Below are 13162 nucleotides of genomic sequence, written 5' to 3'. Positions count from 1 at the left end.
CTGCTGGGCAGGCCAGGGAGCAGAGAGGCCTGGCTACCCCTCCTGACCAATACTGAGAGGGCTAGTGTCCTGCTTTGGGAGACTATTGTATGTCCCCATCAGCCCAAAGACCCCATGTGCTGCCCGCCTCACATTGCCCCAGGAGACTCCCTAGCATCTCTCTTTTCTGATCCTGCTTCCAGCTTCTCACCACAGACATGCCCTCCTCACCCACCACCAGGGCAGGAAGTTGCCTCTGTCAACCAAGCCTTAAGCCAAGCACTTTGGAACCATTTACTCTCTGTGAGGCACAGGGCTGAAGGGTAGAGGGGACACACATCTGACTCGGGCTCTGCTGGCCTCCAAAACCTTAGGACTGTGGAGAGCAAGAAGCAAAGCTCACTCTGCGGTGGATGCGTCAACGTGCCCACTACCACTCTGGCAGCTTCCCGTCTCCTGAAGGTCTCCGGCCCCAGTCTACCCACAATGCCTTACCGTCTCCATCCATCCCATCAAGACAAAGTCTAGCTCCTCTCTGAAAGCCCTCAGCATCTCTACTTTGTCCTGCCCTACTCTGGGCCAGGGGCTTAGAGCTTGACTCCAGAGAAAGCAGGAGCGGAGGCCCCAAACCTGGAGCCCAGAGAGCTGCTACCCCCTCCTTCCTGAGGAGGTTTATGAGGACACAGAGCTCTCTTTTCAGCCTCCTGCCCAAGGCTGGCAGCGAAGAAGAAGACGTAGTAGCAGTGTCCCTTAAAGAGAACAGGAAGATTCCTGAAGGAGGGGGGCTGGTAAACACAGGGGGTGGCGGGCATAGGAAGTACCATCTGCTCAGCGTGGACTAGAACGTGGGAGTTCGCAGGCACCACACCTTTGCAAACCTCTTCTGGGGCTCTGCCTGTCTGCTGCCTCTGCCCTGGCTCTCTCTCCTCAGAATGGCAACGATTGTACACAAAGCAGAGTCATAGCTCCCCGCCTACTCATAAACCAAAGTCCTCTGCACAGACGTTTCCAAAGCAGGCTGCTGGAGTTGTTGTTGTTGTTTTTTTTTTTTTTAGAAGCGCCTTCCTGAAAAGGAAGATGGCTCAACCTAAGAAAAGCCTAGGCTCTAGGCTCTAGACTCAGGCAGTCCCTGATTAGGACGACTGCACACTGGCAAACATCTTAACCCCTGAACCAAGGTCCTTTTGGAATCTGTCAAAGAAGGGAAGATAAAGCCCGCTGTGGTGGTGCAAGCCTGTAATTCCAACACTCCGGAGCTGGAGGCAGAGGGAAACTCAAGGTCAGTCTCAGCGTGAGAGACTAAGTCTCAGCACAAGCACACACACACACACACACACACACACACACACACACACATACACGCACACACCAAAGACAGGTTGGGTGTGGTGATATACACTATACACCTGCAATCCCAGTACTTCGAAGGTGGAGGCAGAAGGATCAAGTCTATCTTCTGCTCTGTTATAAATTTCACACCAGGCTGGGATACTTGAGACCCTGTCTCAAAAGCTGAAGTTCCAGTCGGGAGGTGGTGGCACTCCCAGCACTCGGGAGGGAGAGGCAGGCAAATCTCTGTGAGTTCGAGGCCAGCCCAATCTACAAGGACAGGCTCCAAAGCTACAGAGAAACCCTGTCTCAAAAAAAAAAAAAAAAAAAAAAAAAAAAACAAACAAAAAAGCTAAAGTTTCACCTCGGAAGAACTAAGGATGAGGAGTCTGGAGAGATGGCTTAGCGATTAGGAGCACTTGACAAAGACCCAGGTTTCACACCCAGCCCCCACATTGTGACTCAACCATTAGTAATCAGGCCGACGCCAGGGATCCAACAGGCGTGTGTCAGATCCCTATATGCGTGCAAGCCAAACATTCATACACATAAAGCAAAATATAATACTGCCAAACAGTGAGGGTAATGCCTTCTAGAGGGGAGCAATTAAAAGCACTGGCTGCTCTTCTCAAGGGCCAGGGTTCAATTCTCAGCACCCACATGACAGCTAATAACCATGTGTAACACCAGTTGCAGGGGATTCAACTACCTCTTCTGGCCTCCAAGAGCACCAGGCTTTCAAGTGGCGTACAGACACACATGCAAGCAAAGCATCCATAATATATAAATATCAATACCACCTAGAGTTTATATGCATACATATATAACAATACCACCTAGAGTTTATATACAGGCATATATTACACATATATAAACTCTAGGTGGTATATTATTATATATATGCATGCAAGCAAATAGTATATGTGTGTGTGTGTGTGTGTGTGTAAAATAACACCACCATCTAGAGCCTATCTGAGCTCCCTGATACTGTAGAAGATCCTGGTCAGCCGGAGCCTCCCTCCCCGCTATTGAGATGAGGAAGACACACCCTGTTCCTCAATACTTTCATCTTGTCTTCTGAAAATGGCTATGGGACTCTTTATTTTACAATTCTAATTGAAGTCAAATTGACGTGCCATAAACTATGCGTATTTGAATTGTGCAAGCTGTTTTGATCTGTGTTTACTTCACGAAGTCATAGCAGCAGCTCTTGCTTCTTCCTGCCCTTCCCCAGTGTCTCTCCTCCACTTGCCCCTCTCCACTGCCCACTGGTCGGCTGCGCTCATCAGTTTTCTGGATCTTTATTCTAGACAAAAACATATGGTATGTATTCTTTGTGTGTGGCTTCTATCACTCCACATAACTATTTTGAGATGCTGCCCTAGTATGGTTTGTATCAACTGTTTATTCTTTCATGTTATTTGATGTATGCACCACATTTAGCTTATTAACTCATGATGGGGAAAGTTATAGATTGTCTCAGTCTTTAGCAATTCCCCAAACCAAACCATTGCCAGCCTTGTTTTTATTTTGATAGGTTCTCGCTTTGTAGCCTGGCTGAGGAGCATTGTAATTTCAGGGTAGAGTACAGCCATATTCAGAAATAATTTTTAAAAATACAGAAACAAGAAAGGGAAAAATTCATACAATATAAACCTCAAAAAAAAAAGGAAACCAGTTATTACCCAACAACAACTAACTTCAGCAAACTTATCAAAATGTGTTCACCAAGGGCCTAGAGAGATGCCTCCGCAGTTAAGAGCACAGGCTGCTCTTCCAGAGGACCTGGGTTCAATTCCCAGCTTCTGTCTGACAGCTCACAAGTGTGTGTAACTCCAGTTCCAGGGGCTCTGACTCTTCAGAACCCAGGGGATTCTGGCTAACCTTTATGAGCACTGCATGGATTGCGTGCACAGTCATACCTGCAGGCCAGACACCTAGACACAGAAACTTCAGTTGTTCTGTTTTGTTTTTCAAGGGAGGGGTTCTCGGTGTAGCCCTGGCTGTTCTGGAACTTGCTCTATAGAACAGGCTGGCCTCGAACTCACAGAGATCTGCCTGCCTCCCGAGTAGTGAGATTAAAGGCGTGCATCGCCACTGCCCAACCACATAAACTCTTAAAAAATAATAAAAATTTTTTGTTTACCAAATAACTAATAACAGGAGGGTTGTCAATGGCCAAGTGACTGAGGAAGCCACCATGTCCCTGAATCTAAGGTATGCAGAGGTCAGTGGAAATAAGAAAAATTAGAAGAAAGGATCCTAGAATGTGGGGGCTCCTGATCTACTTGAGGGAGCACACAAAGCAAATCATCTTGGCAAATACAGGTGCTGGGACGGACACACGGGTGGCCTACAAAGGGCTTGGTATAGGCAGAGCGAGCTGGCAGCCTGGGTTCCGAACTTTTTCATCCTTTCCGTCCTGTCCTGACTTTATTCCCACTGTCCCCTTTTCTGGGTGTGAATTCTGTTTCCAGACAAGCTTGGATGGGCAGCAATTCAAAAACTTATCTGGACCTTGGAATCCAAGGCAAGAATGTACTTAGGGTCACTTTCTTCTTCTGCATGCTGGGAGGAGTTAATGGCCTGTCCACGTGACCTTCAGATGGCTATGAAAATGATCCCCACTCTCCTCATCTACTCCACCCAAAACCCCCGCCCCACCCCACTGCACCCACATCCTGTTTCCTAGTGATCTTTGCCCAGGGAGAGATCAACCCATCCCTCCTCATTCCCTGGACCTTCTATTCTAGAATCTCCCAGAGCTTGTGACCTGACCCAGCCCCACCCTCTCTTGTACAAATACTCCCCTGGGGGAGACAGATCCTAAGCCTTGCTGTCCCTGGCTCTGCACTCTCAGGTAAGGACCTGACTTTGCTTACTAAATGTAAAATAAGAGGGGGCCTATGTGTGTGAATGAGGTACCCATGTGGTCTTAGTCTCTCTGGGTTTTTGTATATTGAACTGCTGCCTCCGGGTATTTGTGAGGACATCATCCTTCTGCACAAGTCAGTCTGTTTCTAAAGGATTGTGTGTGCCTGTGTCAGGTGCTTGTGTATTTGTATGCATGTCTGCCTACCTGCCCACCCCACCCTCCAGGCTGGCCCCTGTGCCTTCACCCTGCAGGAGTTAGGACTGACTTGCCAGGTAGAAGGTCACCTGAGAGTTACAGGCTTGCATTTTCAGTGCCTTCTAGAGCTGACCATTCCTGTTTCTCAGAGAGCTAGGCCTGAGTGGAAACATCCCAGGGACTGTCTTTTCACTGTTTTTAGTTCAGGTTTTGATTGAATCAAGGGTTTCCTTTACCTCCCCAAGTTCAGCCTTATGAGATCCTTCAAGTTCATCATTAGTCAAGGGGTAACCTGGACTGGAGAGATGGCTCAGCAGTCAAGAGCATTGCCTGCTCTTCCGGAGGACCTGGGTTCAATTCCCAGCACCCACAAAGTAGGAGTCTTCCAGCTACATGTAACTCTGGTTTTTGGATATCTGGTATCCTCCCCTGTCCTCTGTGGGTACTGCATATGAACATGGTGCTCAGACATTAGTCCAGGCAAAACACTTAAACACATAAGATTAAAAAATGATCAGCAAGTGAGAAAGACTATGGTCATAATGTGGGACTGATTTCAACCGGAAATAACAAATCAATAAGAATGAGTGGTTTGCTGGGGCTGGGGGGGAGGCTCAATGGTAGGGAGCCGGCTTTCCAAGTACAAGGTTCTGCATTTGATCTGCAGCTCTAGGTCTTTTGTATTAGAGGTGTGTGTGTGTGTGTGTGTGTGTGTGTGTGTGTGTGTGTGTCTGTCTGTCTGTCTGTCTGTAAGTGTGGACGTCTGTACTAAAACACTCATTTGCCATATGAGTTCAGAGAGCCAGGATACCTTTCATCTTCAAGTGTATTGTGTTGTGGGTGCTGGACAATTCTGGACTTGTTAATTGTTATTCGCATGCCAGGCCCCAAAAGATGAGGCTAGACCTCAACAGTTTTCCATGATGAGAGACTGGCAATGCATGACAAATTGATTCAGACCCTAAACCTCCAACCTTCTCCCAATTCTCACGGGAGAAGACAATAATAGGCAGTGGGAACCTTGGAATGTTCCATCCATCTGGGAGGCAGGAACAAAGTTCTTAAGGTCTCCTGGGTCCCCAGAAGTCCATACTCAATCAGGTTGTCTGCCCCTCCCCACTCGGCTAGAGCGACCTCGCCAAGTCTCTGCATCCCACCTCTATGCAGGTGTTTATACAGAGACCTACAGAGGGCAGGGTATCATGACCAGGGTGCCTGGCAGGCACCCTCTTTTGTCTTCACTGTGAAGGGACTATGTGTGTGCAGCCCTAGGAGGGAGAAGCAAAGCAACCAGATCACTGCCAATTAAAACGTTCTTGTTAACCACAGGTGTTGCGTGTGTCACTTCCTGCACTTGCCCCATAAAGATGGATCCAGGTAAGTAGCATGGATAGGAGGTTAGGAGGTAGAAGAGGGGAAAGAAGAGGAAGGAGAGTGGGGAGGGCAGAGACAAGCAGTCAGCCATATCTACTGAATGCCAAGTGTGCTTGGATGTGTGTGTACAGGTGTGCGTGCAGGCTTCCATAATACAAACAACTTTCATATTGTGAAGCACACATTATAGTTGAAGAAACAAGCATGTGAGTTTTTCATCTCACTAGCTCTTCAACTTGAGGAGACAAAAAGGAGGGTTCATCTCCCAGGGGACAAATGAGGCCAGGGATGTCAGGCATGATGCTCAAAGTGAGGTCATGAAAAGCACTGTCAGGTCTGGAGCCCAGAGCCCAGCCGCTGTGCCACTGGATCCCCTCAAAAGAAGCAAAAGAACGGGGGCTGAAGAGATGGCTTAGAGATTAAAACCTTTGCCTGTTCTTCCAAAGGTCCTGAGTTCAATTCCCAGCAACTATATGGTGGCTCACAACCATCTGTAATGAGATCTGGTGCTCTCTTCTGGCTTGCATACTTACACACAGATAGAATATTATATACATAATAAATAAATAATTTTTTTTAAAAAAAGAAGCTTAAAAAAAAAGAAGCAAAAGACCTAAAACTCCCATCAAGGTTACCTTTTGGGATACCCAGTACCACATAGGTGGCTTCTGCAGAATGAACTGTTGTGTCCACTCTGGGGATCTCCGCACCCCAGTGATGAGGAACACCTGCTGGATAGTGAGGTAGAGCCATGCTCGAGAGATTTCCAGGCAGCAGACAGTGTGAGCAAAGGCCCTGAGCTGAGAGCAGAAGGTTGTGACCAGGATGTAACAGCAGCCACCACACAGCTCTGATGGTCTATATTGGGATGGACAGGCATGAGTGGGGGAGACTGCCTGGGGCCCAGGTGGAGACAGAGGAGGAAGAATTGGGGTTTGCCACAATAGAATGTCTCCCTGATGCCCTGAAATCTGACCAAGGTTAGGATAGCAGACCCCTGGCAGTGTGGACAAAAGCCTCACCTTCTACCTGGCCTGATGCCACCTGGGGGACTCAGCCAGCCCTTGAGCCCATAGGGACACACAAGTGAGCTTCATATTGTCTTCCAATACAAATCTGCTGTTATGGATGGATGAAGGACGGAATGTTTGTCAGGCAGGTGACCAGGTCTGAGGAGCCTTGTTGAGGGTGGCCTGTGGACACAGAGCTAGCATCAGGGAGAAGGCAAGGGGTCCCCTTCAGAAGCAAAAGACTGACCCTGCTGTTCTTTCCCCCTTTCTCTCCAACAGGTCACAAGGTAAGAACATTCGCTACCCTTCTTTCCCTTGCCCACCCTAACACCTCCATCCTGGCCACTTCCTTCTGGTCCATCTCATTCTTAGACCAGCACTTCTGCCAGATGAAGTCAGGAAGTTCACTCAGGCATCAGCCTGGGAAGGGCGGGACACTTCCATAACCACCCACATTCTGCCAACTGCAACCTTCTCCTTGGCATTCTCTCTGTTTTCCCATCTGTCTCTCTCCTTTCCTTACTCCCCTCCCCTGGCCCAGCAGCTCACCCTCTCTTCCTGCTGCTTCCCAGCCTGCTCTGTGCTCCCCTGGCTGCCTGGCTCCCAAGCCCCAGTCCCACTGCAGGGCTCCTAGGACAGGCAGGCTTCTGCTAGGGAAAGAAGGGAAGGCTGCCTGCTCACCACCTCTCCCTCCCAACAGGCAGCAGCCACCAGGCTCCCTGCCACAGAAGGGGGTGGGGGAGGATGAGGCTGTTTCCTAGCACAGCTGAGGCAGGGACTGCTGTAACTGGAAAGTCCCCAGTTCTGGAGACTGTTTCTCCCCACCTGTATTCCACCTCACTCAAACCCCTGAGTCAGGCGGGGGGGAGGTCAAAGCAGAGGAGGGCATAATTCTACTCCAAGAATAGAGGGTGTAACCCCACCTCTACCCCACTGGACTTCACACCCCAGTGCCCTAGCACTAATCATCCTGGCTAAGATGGTTATACAACACTTTCCCAGGTTCTTGGGTCTGAGAAGTGGACATTAACTTTAATTTTACTTCTTCCCGTTTGAGTGTGACAGTTGTGCAGAGGCGTAATATAGGCAGCCTGTGCATGCATCTGTGTGTACATGTGTGCATGCTATTTGCCCACCACAGGAATACACACAGACACAGCTATTTTGTTGTTTTTTTGTTTTATTTTGCTTTTTTTTATGTTGTGTTTGTACTTTCTGGACAAATTCTCTACCATTGAACTCCATACCAAGACACACCTTCAAAATTGTATTCATTCATTTATCTATTTTCATTGTTTGAGAAAGGGTCTCACCACTTAGCTTTGACTGTCCTGGAGCTCCCTATGTAGACCAGGCTGGCCTTGAGCTCACAGAGATCCACCAGTCTCTTAAGTGTCAAATTAAAGTTGTGTGCCAGCACTACTGGCCAAAAATAAAAAGATAAATTAAACACAGGGATTCATTCTGTATATGCATACAGACCCTGTCTGTGCTGAACCTCACTATATAGAGCAGGCTAGTCTCAAACTTAGAGAGATCACCCTCTGCCACCTCAGAGGATTAAAGCCATGTGCCAGCACATGCTACATATATATAAACTAAATACACTTCCTATCTACACACAAACACACCCTTGATTTCCACCTCTTACCTTTTACCTGCCACATCTCTACTCAGAGCCTGGGTTTCCCCTACCTGGTGTCCGGGGAATTCTTCTCCAGCCTCCCCAGCTTCACCTTAGCTGTAAATACAGCAAGCTACCACTTGGAGCAAGGCAGAACCTGTAGCCTTTCTGCTAAGACCCTCGGGCCAGGGAAGGGGTCTTGAGATAATTTTGCTTCTTACAAATAAATAACTCGAGGTCCAGGGAAAGAGGTCAAAATGTAGCAAATGGAATAAATCTAAAACAACAAGACACTTCCCTTTTGCTTGCCCAGTTCTTAAGAGACTTCAATGAAAAAGGGGCAGGGCCAGGAGCAAATCCTTTGCTATCCAACTCCCCACCACAAACCCTTCCAGATGCCTAGGAATCCTGAGTCCCTTGGGGAGGGGAGGTAAAGAGAAGTTGACCACAGTCATTGGCGCTGGCTTTGAATTCTGACATTTCCCTTTTGGTTTTCTACAGGGTCCTTGTCCTCCTCATGGTCCACCACCCCCTGGTCCTGGGGGACCCCCACCTCCAGGACATGCTTGCCCAGCCCCTGGCCACGGTCCTGGGGGACCCCCCCCTCCAGGACCTGCTTGCCCAGCCCCTGGCCATGGCCCCGGGCACCCTGGACCTCACCATCCCCATGGCCCCGGGCACCCTGGTCCTCACCATCACCATGGTCCACATCACTGAGAAATGAGAAGACGAGAGGACACAAGATGAGGGGGCTACACAGAACCCCCAGCTGACCCAGCTCCCAGACTTACCCAGAATTTTCCTTTCCAAATAAATAGACTTCTGTATGCCATTTTGTTCTCCTCTGAGGTTGTCTTTCTTCATATCCAACCTGGTACTCAGGGTCCAGTTCTATCTAAATTGTAAAAACAGATGTCCATCTTGACATTCTCAGAAGCATGACTGGTAGTGGCCACAACACAGGGCTGATTAAGACTACTGATCCGAGGGACAGCGCCCTACTGTCTGTCCATCCACTCCTGTCCGGCTGCTCCTGTCAGTCTGCAAACGTTCTCACCATTCCCTGAAAACACACTGATCTCCTGACCTTCTTATTATTTTATTGAGCTATCCATTTTTCTCTGACCCTCTCCCTGACATCTTTTTGTTGCTATTTTTGCTCAGCTGTTGTTTGATGTCAGTTGTAGGGCCGCAGCAGAGAGAGGCTCCCCAAGATGCCACGCCTTCATTTTCTGAAGGAACACCAGAGTTCAGGAGAAGGATGACAGCCAGCTAGCTGACTCCAGTTACTTTATTCAAACATACACAACGCTAGTAGGGGCTGGCAAAGGTTCCAACTCCCAAAGTCATTTGCTCCCGCTGCCCATGAGAGCAGACAGCATACACAGATCTCAGTCCCTTCTGATTATGGCTAGCCATAACCAAAAATACAAACTCCAGGTTAGCCAGGAGTGTCTTAGGACCAAGGTTTGGTGTAGATGCAAGGACTCTCATGTAGCACCAAGTGCAGAGTCTCCAGACAGACATTTCTTCAAGGTTTCAACAGTCTCAAAACAATTTTCAGCCTCTACTGATTAACCCAAACATAGCAAAGGCTTTGCTGAAACATTTCTCTCAAAGCCAGACACAAAGGCTGCGCATTACCTATTACTACAAGGCAAACCAAGGGAAAGGAGACTTTACTTTATCATTCAGGCCTCAACCCCGCTGGAAACCCCATGGTCTCCAGGCTGTCTGCCCTGTAGCCAGCTTCTCTTTTCCCTAAGACTGGCAATCCTGCTGCAGAAACGAGACTCTACTTTCTCTTGGAGCAGAAGACTGGAAAGACAGCTACACACAGTGTCATCTTATGACTAATTTGGGGTCATCACTGACTTCTTCCTGCCATATTCCAGCTTGCTATCTGAACTGTGCACACCTTGACAAAGTAAAGCCCTGCTGTGCATGGCCCCAGACCGGGGCTGTCAGAAGAACAGTGCTCCTGTTTGCTGAACTTTCCACCTTCCTTCATCCCCACTAAAATTGAGCCATCCGGATTTCTTTTTCATACAAACCAACATGTTGGGCTGTCTGCATCTACCACCTACTACACATTCCCAGGGGCAGGAACGGAGGAGTCTTATTCATCACCACACCACTCCTCACAGTCAAGCCAGCACTGTGCTCACCTAATGAACCCTGGCCACCTTCTGACCAGTGAGCTGATCAAGGCGCTGAAGCTATGGGGACGAACCTTTCTAACCATCAGCTTCTGCATCCCCAGCCTCCACCACCCAGCTGAGAGGGGGCAAGTCTATGATCTGATATCCAGCTGCATCAAATACATGAAGAAATACCCAGTAGGTCAATGGAACAGAGAGGGACAAGTGACTGGTTTAGGGGGAGTAATGACGGACGCAGGTGCTCATAGACATGTGCTGGACACAGTGGAGCAGCCCTTTAATCCCAAACCTAGGCAGAGGCAGGCAGATCGCTGTGAGTTCAAGGACAACCTGGTCTACTTAATGAGTACCGGGACTGCCAGGTAAGTACGTTAATACCCTGGAGAGAGATGGGGTGGGGATAAACAGACAACCATACAGGAAGGTCAGAAGATCTTGAATGTGGCTCATGGTCCTAATCTTTACTTCTCACTGCATCTGCTTTCAAACCTGTAAAACGAGAAATTTCTTCTTTTTGTAGACAGCGAATAAGATCATGTATGCAGTAACAGGTGTGATAGCAAGCAGGGTTTGACACATGGCAGGTTGCCAGCGATATTTTTTGAAGGCACGGATGTTTGGATGAAAGTTCGGGCCCCAACATACAGGCTTTGTGCTTCCACCCTCTTCCTCTGCCCTCAGAACTAGTGGAAAAACCATCCCTGAGCTCTTGTTTCCTTGTCTTGCTTACTGAACAACCCTGGGACACAGATAACCCCCAACACTCCTCCTTCCCTGCCTGCCCGCTCCCAGGTCCCAGACCAAAGGCATGGCTCCTGAGGCAAGCCCAGAGAGAAGCTGCTCCCTCCACACCTGTCCCCTTGAAGACCCAGCAGGTGCAGCAGTCTCGGTGCCCACAGTCTCCACCCTCCAGGCTGTAGACCCAACCAGCCCGCTAACAGCTGGACATTTTGCGTTTTCTCGAGCACCTCAAGACTATCAAGAAAGCAGTTCCTTACCAGGTTTAGGTGATCAAGCCTCTCTGTGTGCTCATGACTCCTTTAAGGGATCTTTAGCTATAACATTAGCAAAATATAGATTTGCAAATTGTAACAACTATCATCTGGAAAAATATTATTACTCTGGCCTTTAAATTGAGCAAACACAGTTGTCCAAGAATCATTATCCTAAAATTATCAATTAATCTATTGTTTAGTATAAGAAACTTTGATCATAGCCAATATTCTATTAAGCTATCTCCGAGATTTTATCTTGCTCTTCTGTATTAGACAAGCTACTGATCTAATTAAAACTTTAATATCTTAACTGGCAAAAACTGGGAAGATGCAGCTCTAAAAAGCATTCTGTTCTTTTCATAAAACTGCTGTAGAATAAGTTTTGTACATAATACACACTTGTCATAGCTGAATCATAATTAAGATACTGTACTTGTACATTATTGTGTAATTTACCTGTTGATCTATATTTTACCTGCTTGAGTACCTGTCTGGCGGCTTCTATAAGCTCTCTATTGGAAATTGGCTCATTGCTTCCTTTAAGAATTTTACTTAGTGGCTCAATATCTCCCATAAGAATATTGTAACTAAGGCTTTAACCATTGTATAAATAATTAAAAGTTTGTGAACTATCTTCCTGTAAAGTTGTAAGTCTGCCTAGCTGATAGAAAAATGGAACAAGAACGCATATTTAACTAATGATGCAGGCCTAACTAGACATCAACATGTAGAAGAATGAAAACAGATCCATATTTATCTCTATGTACAAAACTCAAGTTGAATCAAGATCTGAACATAAAACCAACCACACTGAACCTCACAGAAGATAAAGTTAAGAGTACACTTTGGCACATCTCAAACACAGCCTCAGTGGCACAGACCTTGAGAGAAACAATAAATAAATCAGATTTCCTGAACTGAGAAGCTTCTGTATAGCAAAGGACATAGTAACAAGACATAATATCAGTCTAACGAATCAGAAAATATGAACTTAATGCTGACACATAATAACATCCTTAGTCATTAGAGAAATGCAACTATGAGATTCCATCTTATTCCTGTAAGAATGACCAAGATTAAAGACACCTGGGACAGTTTATGCTGAAGAGAGTGTGGGGTAAGGAAAAACTCCTCCACTGCTGTGGAAAGGCAAACTGGCACAGCCACTTTGGAACATAGTACGGCAATTTCTCAAAACTAGGCAAACCTCTACCTTAAGACTCAGCAACACCCTTTTGTGCCTATATACAGAAGATTCCCAACCACACCATAAGGACACGTGCTCAACTCTGTTTACAGCAGAATTACTTTATCATAGCCGGAACCCAAAATGCACCTCTTCTGCACATATGATAAATGAGAGACATCATTCTTTACAATAGCCATAAATACCACAAAATATTTTGGAGTAACTCTAACCACACAAATGGAAAAACTTGAATGATAAGAACCTTGAATCTTTTAAGAAAGAAACTTAAGCTGGCGGTGGTGGTGCACACTCGGCAGGCAGAGACAGGCAGATCTAGCTAGCCTGGTCTACAAAAGCTAGTTTCAGGACAGGCTCTGAAGCTACAGAGAAACCCTGTCTCCAAAAAAAAAAAAAAAAAAAAAAAAAAAAA

General features: G+C 47.2%; 1 long non-coding RNA gene across 1 annotated transcript in view; it reads left to right on the top strand.

Moving 5' to 3' along the window:
* The first annotated feature begins 3013 nt into the window (after positions 1-3013).
* Positions 3014-13162, top strand: part of LOC126496767 (uncharacterized) — a 29418-nt gene continuing 19269 nt past the window's right edge. The window contains exons 1-2 of the long non-coding RNA XR_007590421.1: positions 3014-4168; positions 5708-6495. This is a non-coding gene — a long non-coding RNA (uncharacterized lncRNA). The remainder of the gene's footprint in view (positions 4169-5707; positions 6496-13162) is intronic.

Source organism: Alexandromys fortis, unplaced genomic scaffold (genome assembly GCF_014885135.2).
Source record: "Alexandromys fortis isolate MF-2015 unplaced genomic scaffold, M_Fortis_MF-2015_v1.1 scaffold_6, whole genome shotgun sequence".
NCBI lineage: Eukaryota > Metazoa > Chordata > Mammalia > Rodentia > Cricetidae > Alexandromys > Alexandromys fortis.
Note: the sequence above shows the minus strand (reverse complement) of the source record. Positions and strands in the feature narration are given on the sequence as shown.